At 30.1% G+C, this 13528-nt stretch overlaps 5 non-coding genes across 5 annotated transcripts; 3 read left to right on the top strand and 2 right to left on the bottom strand.

Moving 5' to 3' along the window:
• Window positions 1–3182: 3182 nt before the first annotated feature.
• On the top strand, window positions 3183–3265 carry Trnal-uaa (transfer RNA leucine (anticodon UAA)). Its single transcript has one exon. It is a non-coding gene; the product is annotated as a tRNA-Leu (tRNA).
• Window positions 3266–4534: 1269 nt separating this feature from the next.
• Trnar-acg (transfer RNA arginine (anticodon ACG)) lies at window positions 4535–4607 on the bottom strand. Its single transcript has one exon. It is a non-coding gene; the product is annotated as a tRNA-Arg (tRNA).
• A 3408-nt stretch (window positions 4608–8015) lies between these two features.
• Trnan-guu (transfer RNA asparagine (anticodon GUU)) lies at window positions 8016–8089 on the top strand. Its single transcript has one exon. It is a non-coding gene; the product is annotated as a tRNA-Asn (tRNA).
• Window positions 8090–11221: 3132 nt separating this feature from the next.
• Trnal-uaa (transfer RNA leucine (anticodon UAA)) lies at window positions 11222–11304 on the top strand. Its single transcript has one exon. It is a non-coding gene; the product is annotated as a tRNA-Leu (tRNA).
• Window positions 11305–12573: 1269 nt separating this feature from the next.
• On the bottom strand, window positions 12574–12646 carry Trnar-acg (transfer RNA arginine (anticodon ACG)). The gene has a single exon. It is a non-coding gene; the product is annotated as a tRNA-Arg (tRNA).
• Between the last annotated feature and the right edge of the window lie 882 nt (window positions 12647–13528).

Genomic DNA, 13528 nt, shown 5'->3' with positions numbered 1-13528 from the left:
AATTTGTTATTACTAATTATGCAATCCTGTCTGGTAATGTTCAGGCAAGTGGTGGGCAATATAAAGGAGTTTTGAAAAAAACACAGACCTTTAAGATTTTTTCTGCAATTTAGTCCACCATCTAGCAAAAAAAGTAGTTTATCAACCTTTAAGATTAATGGAAAAATACAGATTCTTTAACTTCCATTAAATCAATCATCTGATTTTGGATTTATAAAATTATTTTTGTCTTCTAAAGATGTTTAAAAGAAGCTGGTAATGCACATGTTTACGTTTGTAAAACTGTTTTAATATATTTATATTGAAAAGGGTTTTTTTAAAACGCAATAATTGTGTCAAAGTAATTTTAAATTCATCATCACAACAAGCAAAAATACTTACAACTAGATTTATTTGATAAATAAAATAAGATTTAAAATAATTTCATCATTTTTGAAATAAATCTCTATTAATAAATAAAGATAATCATAAACATAAATTAATTATGATTATCAACTAAATTATTAAATCAAATTTTATGTATTTAATTATTAGATAAATGTTTATCATTATTATTTTCTTTTTAATTTAAAAGATTGCGGTTCGAGTCCACCTAGGGTCAAATATATAATCGCTTTTTTTACAATTTTGCTTTGCAAATTTGATAGAAATGTCGCAAATCAGTCGTTTCTGTGTCGCAATCATTGGCGCGTTTAACTCTTTAACCGAAAAGTTGGAGGTAAACATGGATTTAGACATTACTTAATTTAGCGTTTAATTTTGAAAGAAATTAGACAGAATTTTATATTCTTGTAAACAACCGACAGCTAAGGGCAGTTATTAATCAATAAATTTACTACACTCCATTTTTAACAAAACTTATCTTGGAGACAATATTAAACATCGGTGGTAAAGTTTATGCTTGTCAAGCTTGGGATTTCTGGTTTTCACCCAGACGGTCCGTGTAGAAATAGTTTTTTTATTTTCGACGTGCGTTTTAATGTTATGATGCATAGATCGTTCAATTTGGGAGTTTTCAACAAGAATTTAAATATTAAAATACTTTACTTTATTTTAAATACATTTGTTTGTAACGACATGACTGATACATCGACTTTCTTTAAAGGCATTATGACATAGTGTTAAAGCGCCTGTCTAGTAAAAAGAAGGTCCTGGGGTCGATCCCCATTAGCGCCTAATCATTTACCGCACGATCAGTAAAAGTTTTATTATGAAGGTACTGTCCAACGATATCCACTGAACAACGTTACTTATTTTTTGTGGATAAACTCTTTGTTCCCTTTAAGGCAGCTAGCGTAATTTTAGTTAAAAAATTAGTAAAAAAAAATCCGTTGTCGACAGGATTCGAACCTTCGCGGGCAAAGCGCAAAAGATTTCAAGTCGATTGCCTTAACGACTCGGCCACGCCAATTCGTATGTTGGAATCTCGGAGCAGCCAGCGTGATTTAATCAAATTATTTAAAGTTGTATTAAAACATAAAATAAAGCGTTGTCGGCATGAGTCGAACCTGCGCGGGCAGAGCCTCAAAAAACTCAAACCTATAGCTCCACCAATCGGCCACGACAACTCTAATGTTCCATTCTAGAAGCACCTCGCGTGATTTTAATTAGTTAATTAAATTTGTATTTAAAATAAAATAATGCGTTGTCGGCAGGATTCGAACCTGACAACTGTTATGTTGGATTCTCGGAGCAGCTAGCGTGATTTAAATTAATTTTATAACAAAACTGAAATAAAAATGCGTTATCGGCTGGACTCGAACCTTCGCGGGCAGAGCCTAAAAGAAATCAAGTCTAAAATAAGTTTTTTTCCCCGAGCAGCTAGCGCGATTTTAATTAATTATTTAAATTTGAACTAAAACTAAATAAAAAAATTCGTTGTCGGCAGGATTCGAATATGTGCGGACAGCGCCTAAAAGATTGTAAGTCTATGGCCTCGGCCACGACAACTTTTTTGTTTACTTTTCAAGGCAACTTTAATTTCTAAAATTGTATTTATTTAATTTAATTTTTAATTAAAAAATGCAAAAAAAATGCGTTTTCGGCAGGATTCGAACTTGTGCCTGCAGTGCTGATTAGTTTCCTTTTTTATAGCCTTAACCAATCGGTCACGGCAACTCTTGCTTTTCCTTCTTGAGGCAGCTAGCGTGATTTTATTCAATTATTTAAATGCTCGTCCCATGGCATTGTAATTTTTTCATGGTTTTGGGGTTTTAATTATTTTTATTGGTTAAGTGTAGATTTTTGTCCCAATAAGCTAGGTATTTACAGTAATATGTGTAGATATGCTAAGTGCAGTTTCTTTACAGTTATAATTGCTGTTATTCTTTTGACCGTTTCTAACAACCAACTTTGTTCCTATTTGAATAAGGTATATATGCTATTTGTATAATTTTTAAAAACAGAATTTTATAAAATTTTGCTGAACAAATTGTCAAATTTTAATCAAACGAATGTTAAATTTTAACATTTTTTATCGAATTTTAATCAAACCAATCTTATTTGTGGACTAACAATTAATAAAGTTAAAAGAAAAAAGGCATATTGTTCGTATTTTTAATTTTTTAAACGTAAGCCGATAGATATTCTTTATTACAACTCAAGTTGTAGGATCACGTCTGTAAAACTACATATATGTTTAATAAATAAGCAAAAGTGATAAAAATTCGAATTGCTGGTTGTGGGTAAATGGCCAGCTGCAAATATTTGTTGCAACTTTTACGTTAATTTACTTTTGTTAATAAAATGATTTAAAATAATTTTTGTCGCAATTACAAAAATAATTATGGTTACTAAATTAAAGACTGTTATTGCATTTCATTAAAGAAAAGAATTACTTGCCCATTTAAAATTTATTTTATTGCTGTAACAGGTTTTGCAATATAATAACAGTTTTATATATCTAATCGTGTTATTTAAATAAAATGCATGTTAAAGGCAATACAAAATGACATTTCCTACTTTAAAACGAACCACCCCAAAAAAGTTTAGAATACCCGAGGAAATAGTAGGACGCGAAGTACGCACAAAGTTCGCTACGCAAACACCTTGTTTAAACCAACCAAAAAAAATTGACTTAAAATCAAAGTTTCGAAAGACAATAAGGCATAAGGCTGCCAATCACAATTGGTGGCTTACTTAAGATTTATGTTTATTAGCATCTTAACAATGCTTTCGCACTTACTGGGTTGGCCGAGTGGTTAAGGCGTTGGACTTAAGTTCCAATGGACGAATGTCCGCGTGGGTTCGAACCCCACACCCAGTAATATCATTTTAACTTGATTTATTTTAAAAAAAATGACATTTGGTTCAAAACCGTTTAAACCTTTTTTTTATAAAAAAAACTTACACAGTAAATTAAAATATAACCTTTATAATAACTAGACTAAATTTCAGCAAACAAACACGCATCGATGTCGTATAATATAATCAAACTAAATTTAAAAGCAAAATATTTATCTTATTTTTTATTAATCAAGCAAATATTTAAGCATAATTGACAATAAAATACCTAATTTTATACCCAAAGTAAAAATCATGAACCTTTACCACTTTAAGTAAAATGTTTTTGATATTTTGAGCATTTGCTTGAACAAATAAACGCTGTAAAAGACTCTTGTAGGGAGTGAGGTCAAGAAAATTTTAATCCTAAAAAGTATCGACTGAAACTGTGCTCCTTGGTCTGGTGACAATGTTGACGGTAATAAATCTTGCTAGTAAGCATTTGCAAGTTTTATTGCAAAGCGTTGCAAAACCGATTAACGCTACCACTATTCAGACTTTGCAATATAAGGATGTTTATTCTAGGCACCTCCTTGTTTGTTATCACAAAACCAATCACTTACCGGATTGGAAAATTGGCTTCTTATGTTCTATCCGAGAATATCCCTAGTTAAAAATTATTTTCAGAAAAAGAATACTTACCTTTTGTGTATGAAAATTAAATTTGTTGTTTAAAAACTACATCTTGACTTATTCAGCTTCTCATTTTTTAAGTTTTTTTACAATTAAACAACAACTAGAAATATAAGACGTCTTATAATACACATGGCTTTGTTTCGCTGCGATGCAATTTTATCGTTATTAATCGTGTTTTTAAAGAACAAAGCAAACTTATTAACCCAACGAGTATGTTTTACGATTTTGTACAGTATGCAATAAAACCGCTTCAAATAGCGTATAAAAAAATTACATACATTTCCTACTCTTTATTGCCACTTTTTTATTATTCACGAAGCCCAATCACTACTTTAACCTAATCCAATTGTTTATTTTTGTTTTATTAATTGTAAAATGATTTAAAAAAATTTAGGCAAGGGTCACCCTTTCCTATGCAAAAAGGTACAAATTTTTTGCCCTTTTATTCAACGTCACAATGCCATTGTGAAATGAAACCGACTTTATCAATTACATCGTGTGATTCAATTAGCAACCGTAACTCTGTGTGTGATGAAAAGTGAACAAATAAATATGTCTTAAGCATAAATAAGTATTTCACGTACTTAAAGTAGGAAAAATTTTGCTAAATAAAATACGAGCGCGCCAGGACTCGAACCTGGAATCTTCTGCTCCGTAGGCAGACGCGTTATCCATTGCGCCACGCACCCGCACTGTCAAATTTGATAAATAATGTTTTGTTAATTAAAACTTTAAAAATGTTAAGTCTGTCCAAACAAAAAACGAAATAATGGGCATGCTTCCCCAGAAACTTTTTGAATTTATTTGCTGTAAACACGCTATTTTTAGATTTAATAGTTAATTGTTTAAAATAAAGGCCCTTTCACACGGCGTACGCAAAATTTATTTATTATTGTCTATTTCCTATATAATTTAAAACGTATTTTGTATATTTCAAATTCTCATTTTAATAGAGCTTGAATTGACACAATAAAAAGCAAAGTAGCATAACAGATTTATTTTATTATAAGCGTCTATTAAGTTTAAAACTAAAAACTTTGGGGAAATAATGGTGCAAGTTATGTAACAACTGACAATAGATTTCAACGAAAATATTTATAAACAATTTATTAATTTTCTTGTTCATCTTGTCAGCTCTTCTATAAAATAACACGATATATTATTAAGCATTGTAATTAAGACACCTCAGATTATAAAGTTTTTGTTGATAATCTATTTAACTTTTCTTTCGAATAAATATTCTTTTACCTCTACATACTTAAATCTCCACCACCCCCCTCCCTCCTCCTTTTCCTAGCCATCCTTTCTCTTCTCTATACAATCACAACATCACCCCATGTTTATGTTGTTGTCCTACTCTTATTGTTCAAGTGTTTGTGTAATGTACATAAATAGCCTAAGTTTGCAATAAAAATAGGCAACCTTACTTTTGTTAGTGTATTCCATCAACACAGTTTTAATATTAAACAGACAGACAGAAAAGTGTATTTAATGACTGTTGCACTTACCAAATGCTTCTGCAAAATGATGTCGAACTAAGCTATTAGCTGCAAATAACTAAAATATTCCTCGATTACAAAAGTTTAATTAACTTCTTGCATACCAAAATATGCACATCACAAAATGTCAGCGGTTCGATAAAGTTAGTTAGAATTTGCCCTTTTTTAACACTTTGTAGAAACTCTACAGGAAGCAAATAATAAAATTTTGCGCTTTTGTTGAAAAATATGGTAACTTTAATTTTATTTTTTTTGTTTCATTAATAATTTACTTAATTTTTTGATGTGTTTACATTTAAGTTACTTTTAATTACTTGCATTTATTTTCGTTATTTTAAACCCTGCGTCAGAATTACTGTGACAACCATTTAATAGGGCATTCTTTTTTTTAACAAAAAACCATAGCAGCTTTTTAAAGTCAAATGGTAAATTTATATTTTAAGTGCTATTTTTGCTTTTTTCTTTTAAAAAACACAGCTAAAATAAGTTTTTTTTTAAGATATTAGAAATTAAGTTGTCATTAAGGTTGATTGGTATGTAACTTATTTAAAATAAATTCACATAAACTTACTTTAATTTTAATAAAAAAAAATTTGATGTTGATTTAATACGAAATTTTATGTGCTGACAAGCTTTGACTTTCTTTTTTCGATGTCAAAAGTATATCGAATGCTTTTAATTATAACTTGTTTATGAAATTTGCAGTTTATATTTAACATTTCTTGTCGCACAAAAATTTATCTGTTTTTTTTCTGGTATTGATTCATATTTTAATCTAGTCATTTACGCTTCATATTAAGTGCATATACTTAAATTAAACCTGGCAATTTAGTTTTACTAAACGGACGCCACCAAACAAACATGGATTTGGACTTCAAAGTAAATTTAGTGTTAATTTTTTTTAAATAGTCGGAATCTCATATTCTTGTACACAACCAATCATTAAGAACAATCAAAATTATTAAATTTGCTACTTGTGCAAAAACATTGCACAGAATATCAAAAAAAATAATAAAATTTAGTCGACTTTTTTTATATTCGCGAGTTAGAATTTGCATAAGCTGTTAATTACAGTCGGAAGATAAACAATAGCCTAATTTAACATAAACGTCATGATAGGTTTACAAATCTTCGTGGTGTTTAAAGTTTAACGTATTATTTTAAAGTAATCAGAAAAATTTTTTTTTAAAATAACAACCAACTTCATGATAGTAAAATAATATTAGGCGTTTCTGGAGATTGAACCCAGGATCTCCTGTTTACGAGACAGACGCTTTACCACTAAGCTATGAAGCCTTGGTGACTAAATAAATAAAATACTGATTCGATTCAAAAGTTTTTTTAAACAAGTTAAAATTTGTTATTACTAATTATGCAATCCTGTCTGGTAATGTTCAGGCAAGTGGTGGGCAATATAAGGGAGTTTTGAAAAAAACACAGACCTTTAAGATTTTTTCTGCAATTTAGTCCACCATCTAGCAAAAAAAGTAGTTTATCAACCTTTAAGATTAATGGAAAAATACAGATTCTTTAACTTCCATTAAATCAATCATCTGATTTTGGATTTATAAAATTATTTTTGTCTTTTAAAGATGTTTAAAAGAAGCTGGTAATGCACATGTTTACGTTTGTAAAACTGTTTTAATATATTTATATTGAAAAGGGTTTTTTTAAAACGCAATAATTGTGTCAAAGTAATTTTAAATTCATCATCACAACAAGCAAAAATACTTACAACTAGATTTATTTGATAAATAAAATAAGATTTAAAATAATTTCATCATTTTTGAAATAAATCTCTATTAATAAATAAAGATAATCATAAACATAAATTAATTATGATTATCAACCAAATTATTAAATCAAATTTTATGTATTTAATTATTAGATAAATGTTTATCATTATTATTTTCTTTTTAATTTAAAAGATTGCGGTTCGAGTCCACCTAGGGTCAAATATATAATCGCCTTTTTTACAATTTTGCTTTGCAAATTTGATAGAAATGTCGCAAATCAGTCGTTTCTGTGTCCCAATCATTGGCGCGTTTAGCTCTTTAACCGAAAAGTTGGAGGTTCGACCCCCCCCAAGAACGAAACTAGTTTTTTCTCATTTTTATTATTATAATTTTGCTTTGCAAATTTAATAGAAGTGTCGCGAATTAGTCGTATTTGTGTCGCAATAGATTGGCGCGTTTTGCTCTTAACCGCAAGGTTGAAGGTTCGGGCCCATTTATGAACGAAATATATAATTACATTTTAATTGTATTAATTTTGCTTTGCAAATTTAAACAAAGTGGGCGAAATAATTGTCTCTGTCGCGCAATCGGTTAGGGCGTTCAGCTGTTAGGAGAAAGTTTGAAGGTTTAAGTCCACCAAGGGCCAAATTTATTTTGTTACATTTTTTTATTATAATTTTGATCTCTAAATTTAGATCAAGTGTGCCAAAAAATGTCGTCTCTATGGCGCAATCACTTGCGAGTTCGTCTGTTAACCGAAAGGTCGGTTGTTCGAGTCCACCCAAGGTCAAATACATTTTGTTACATTTTTATTATTATAATTTTAATCTTTAGATTCAATTCAACTGTAGCAATGAACGTCGTCTCTGTGGCGCAATCGGTTAGCGCGTTCGGCTGTTAACCGAAAGGTTGGTGGTTCAAGCCCACCCAGGGACGATTTTTTGTTTGCTTCATTTTTATTACTATAATAATGTTTTGCAAATTTCATAAAAATGTCGCGAATCAGTTGTTGTTGTGTTGCAATCGTTGGCGCATTTGGCTATTAACTATTAACTTCCATTAAATCAATCATCTGATTTTGAATTTATAAAATTATTTCCGTTTTTTAAAGATGTTAAAAAAAAGCTGGTGATGCACATGTTAACGTTTGTAAAACTGTTTTAATATATTTATATTAAAAAGGGTGATATCCCATACAATTATTTTTTTTAAAGAACGCAATAATTGTGTCAAAGTAATTTGAAAATCATTATTACAACAAGCAAAAATACTTACAACTGGATTTATTTGATAAATAAAATACGATTTAAAATCATTTGATCATTTTTAAAATTAATTTCTATTAATAAATAAAGAGAATCATAAACATAAATTAATTAAGATTATCAACTAAATTATTAAATCAAATTTTATGTATTTAATTATTAGATAAATGTTTATCATTATTTTCTTTTTAATTTAAAAGATTGCGGTTCGAGTCCACCCAGGGTCAAATATATAATCGTCTTCTTTTACAATTTTGCTTTGCAAATTTGATAGAAATGTCGCAAATCAGTCGTTTCTGTGTCGCAATCATTGGCGCGTTTAACTCTTTAACCGAAAAGTTGGAGGTAAACATGGATTTAGACATTACTTAATTTAGCGTTTAATTTTGAAAGAAATTAGACAGAATTTTATATTCTTGTAAACAACCGACAGCTAAGGGCAGTTATTAATCAATAAATTTACTACACTCCATTTTTAACAAAACTTATCTTGGAGACAATATTAAACATCGGTGGTAAAGTTTATGCTTGTCAAGCTTGGGATTTCTGGTTTTCACCCAGACGGTCCGTGTAGAAATAGTTTTTTTATTTTCGACGTGCGTTTTAATGTTATGATGCATAGATCGTTCAATTTGGGAGTTTTCAACAAGAATTTAAATATTAAAATACTTTACTTTATTTTAAATACATTTGTTTGTAACGACATGACTGATACATCGACTTTCTTTAAAGGCATTATGACATAGTGTTAAAGCGCCTGTCTAGTAAAAAGAAGGTCCTGGGGTCGATCCCCATTAGCGCCTAATCATTTACCGCACGATCAGTAAAAGTTTTATTATGAAGGTACTGTCCAACGATATCCACTGAACAACGTTACTTATTTTTTGTGGATAAACTCTTTGTTCCCTTTAAGGCAGCTAGCGTAATTTTAGTTAAAAAATTAGTAAAAAAAAATCCGTTGTCGACAGGATTCGAACCTTCGCGGGCAAAGCGCAAAAGATTTCAAGTCGATTGCCTTAACGACTCGGCCACGCCAACTCGTATGTTGGATTCTCGGAGCAGCCAGCGTGATTTAATCAAATTATTTAAAGTTGTATTAAAACATAAAATAAAGCGTTGTCGGCATGAGTCGAACCTGCGCGGGCAGAGCCTCAAAAAACTCAAACCTATAGCTCCACCAATCGGCCACGACAACTCTAATGTTCCATTCTAGAAGCACCTCGCGTGATTTTAATTAGTTAATTAAATTTGTATTTAAAATAATGCGTTGTCGGCAGGATTCGAACCTGACAACTGTTATGTTGGATTCTCGGAGCAGCTAGCGTGATTTAAATTAATTTTATAACAAAACTGAAATAAAAATGCGTTATCGGCTGGACTCGAACCTTCGCGGGCAGAGCCTAAAAGAAATCAAGTCTAAAATAAGTTTTTTTCCCCGAGCAGCTAGCGCGATTTTAATTAATTATTTAAATTTGAACTAAAACTAAATAAAAAAATTCGTTGTCGGCAGGATTCGAATATGTGCGGACAGCGCCTAAAAGATTGTAAGTCTATGGCCTCGGCCACGACAACTTTTTTGTTTACTTTTCAAGGCAACTTTAATTTCTAAAATTGTATTTATTTAATTTAATTTTTAATTAAAAAATGCAAAAAAATGCGTTTTCGGCAGGATTCGAACTTGTGCCTGCAGTGCTGATTAGTTTCCTTTTTTATAGCCTTAACCAATCGGTCACGGCAACTCTTGCTTTTCCTTCTTGAGGCAGCTAGCGTGATTTTATTCAATTATTTAAATGCTCGTCCCATGGCATTGTAATTTTTTCATGGTTTTGGGGTTTTAATTATTTTTATTGGTTAAGTGTAGATTTTTGTCCCAATAAGCTAGGTATTTACAGTAATATGTGTAAATATGCTAAGTGCAGTTTCTTTACAGTTATAATTGCTGTTATTCTTTTGACCGTTTCTAACAACCAACTTTGTTCCTATTTGAATAAGGTATATATGCTATTTGTATAATTTTTAAAAACAGAATTTTATAAAATTTTGCTGAACAAATTGTCAAATTTTAATCAAACGAATGTTAAATTTTAACATTTTTTATCGAATTTTAATCAAACCAATCTTATTTGTGGACTAACAATTAATAAAGTTAAAAGAAAAAAGGCATATTGTTCGTATTTTTAATTTTTTAAACGTAAGCCGATAGATATTCTTTATTACAACTCAAGTTGTAGGATCACGTCTGTAAAACTACATATATGTTTAATAAATAAGCAAAAGTGATAAAAATTCGAATTGCTGGTTGTGGGTAAATGGCCAGCTGCAAATATTTGTTGCAACTTTTACGTTAATTTACTTTTGTTAATAAAATGATTTAAAATAATTTTTGTCGCAATTACAAAAATAATTATGGTTACTAAATTAAAGACTGTTATTGCATTTCATTAAAGAAAAGAATTACTTGCCCATTTAAAATTTATTTTATTGCTGTAACAGGTTTTGCAATATAATAACAGTTTTATATATCTAATCGTGTTATTTAAATAAAATGCATGTTAAAGGCAATACAAAATGACATTTCCTACTTTAAAACGAACCACCCCAAAAAAGTTTAGAATACCCGAGGAAATAGTAGGACGCGAAGTACGCACAAAGTTCGCTACGCAAACACCTTGTTTAAACCAACCAAAAAAAATTGACTTAAAATCAAAGTTTCGAAAGACAATAAGGCATAAGGCTGCCAATCACAATTGGTGGCTTACTTAAGATTTATGTTTATTAGCATCTTAACAATGCTTTCGCACTTACTGGGTTGGCCGAGTGGTTAAGGCGTTGGACTTAAGTTCCAATGGACGAATGTCCGCGTGGGTTCGAACCCCACACCCAGTAATATCATTTTAACTTGATTTATTTTAAAAAAAATGACATTTGGTTCAAAACCGTTTAAACCTTTTTTTTATAAAAAAAACTTACACAGTAAATTAAAATATAACCTTTATAATAACTAGACTAAATTTCAGCAAACAAACACGCATCGATGTCGTATAATATAATCAAACTAAATTTAAAAGCAAAATATTTATCTTATTTTTTATTAATCAAGCAAATATTTAAGCATAATTGACAATAAAATACCTAATTTTATACCCAAAGTAAAAATCATGAACCTTTACCACTTTAAGTAAAATGTTTTTGATATTTTGAGCATTTGCTTGAACAAATAAACGCTGTAAAAGACTCTTGTAGGGAGTGAGGTCAAGAAAATTTTAATCCTAAAAAGTATCGACTGAAACTGTGCTCCTTGGTCTGGTGACAATGTTGACGGTAATAAATCTTGCTAGTAAGCATTTGCAAGTTTTATTGCAAAGCGTTGCAAAACCGATTAACGCTACCACTATTCAGACTTTGCAATATAAGGATGTTTATTCTAGGCACCTCCTTGTTTGTTATCACAAAACCAATCACTTACCGAATTGGAAAATTGGCTTCTTATGTTCTATCCGAGAATATCCCTAGTTAAAAATTATTTTCAGAAAAAGAATACTTACCTTTTGTGTATGAAAATTAAATTTGTTGTTTAAAAACTACATCTTGACTTATTCAGCTTCTCATTTTTTAAGTTTTTTTACAATTAAACAACAACTAGAAATATAAGACGTCTTATAATACACATGGCTTTGTTTCGCTGCGATGCAATTTTATCGTTATTAATCGTGTTTTTAAAGAACAAAGCAAACTTATTAACCCAACGAGTATGTTTTACGATTTTGTACAGTATGCAATAAAACCGCTTCAAATAGCGTATAAAAAAATTACATACATTTCCTACTCTTTATTGCCACTTTTTTATTATTCACGAAGCCCAATCACTACTTTAACCTAATCCAATTGTTTATTTTTGTTTTATTAATTGTAAAATGATTTAAAAAAATTTAGGCAAGGGTCACCCTTTCCTATGCAAAAAGGTACAAATTTTTTGCCCTTTTATTCAACGTCACAATGCCATTGTGAAATGAAACCGACTTTATCAATTACATCGTGTGATTCAATTAGCAACCGTAACTCTGTGTGTGATGAAAAGTGAACAAATAAATATGTCTTAAGCATAAATAAGTATTTCACGTACTTAAAGTAGGAAAAATTTTGCTAAATAAAATACGAGCGCGCCAGGACTCGAACCTGGAATCTTCTGCTCCGTAGGCAGACGCGTTATCCATTGCGCCACGCACCCGCACTGTCAAATTTGATAAATAATGTTTTGTTAATTAAAACTTTAAAAATGTTAAGTCTGTCCAAACAAAAAACGAAATAATGGGCATGCTTCCCCAGAAACTTTTTGAATTTATTTGCTGTAAACACGCTATTTTTAGATTTAATAGTTAATTGTTTAAAATAAAGGCCCTTTCACACGGCGTACGCAAAATTTATTTATTATTGTCTATTTCCTATATAATTTAAAACGTATTTTGTATATTTCAAATTCTCATTTTAATAGAGCTTGAATTGACACAATAAAAAGCAAAGTAGCATAACAGATTTATTTTATTATAAGCGTCTATTAAGTTTAAAACTAAAAACTTTGGGGAAATAATGGTGCAAGTTATGTAACAACTGACAATAGATTTCAACGAAAATATTTATAAACAATTTATTAATTTTCTTGTTCATCTTGTCAGCTCTTCTATAAAATAACACGATATATTATTAAGCATTGTAATTAAGACACCTCAGATTATAAAGTTTTTGTTGATAATCTATTTAACTTTTCTTTCGAATAAATATTCTTTTACCTCTACATACTTAAATCTCCACCACCCCCCTCCCTCCTCCTTTTCCTAGCCATCCTTTCTCTTCTCTATACAATCACAACATCACCCCATGTTTATGTTGTTGTCCTACTCTTATTGTTCAAGTGTTTGTGTAATGTACATAAATAGCCTAAATTTGCAATAAAAATAGGCAACCTTACTTTTGTTAGTGTATTCCATCAACACAGTTTTAATATTAAACAGACAGACAGAAAAGTGTATTTAATGACTGTTGCACTTACCAAATGCTTCTGCAAAATGATGTCGAACTAAGCTATTAGCTGCAAATAACTAAAATATTCCTC

The sequence above is a fragment of the Corella eumyota genome, chromosome 7 (assembly GCF_963082875.1).
Source record: "Corella eumyota chromosome 7, kaCorEumy4.1, whole genome shotgun sequence".
Classification (NCBI taxonomy): Eukaryota; Metazoa; Chordata; class Ascidiacea; order Phlebobranchia; family Corellidae; genus Corella; species Corella eumyota.
Note: the sequence above shows the minus strand (reverse complement) of the source record. Positions and strands in the feature narration are given on the sequence as shown.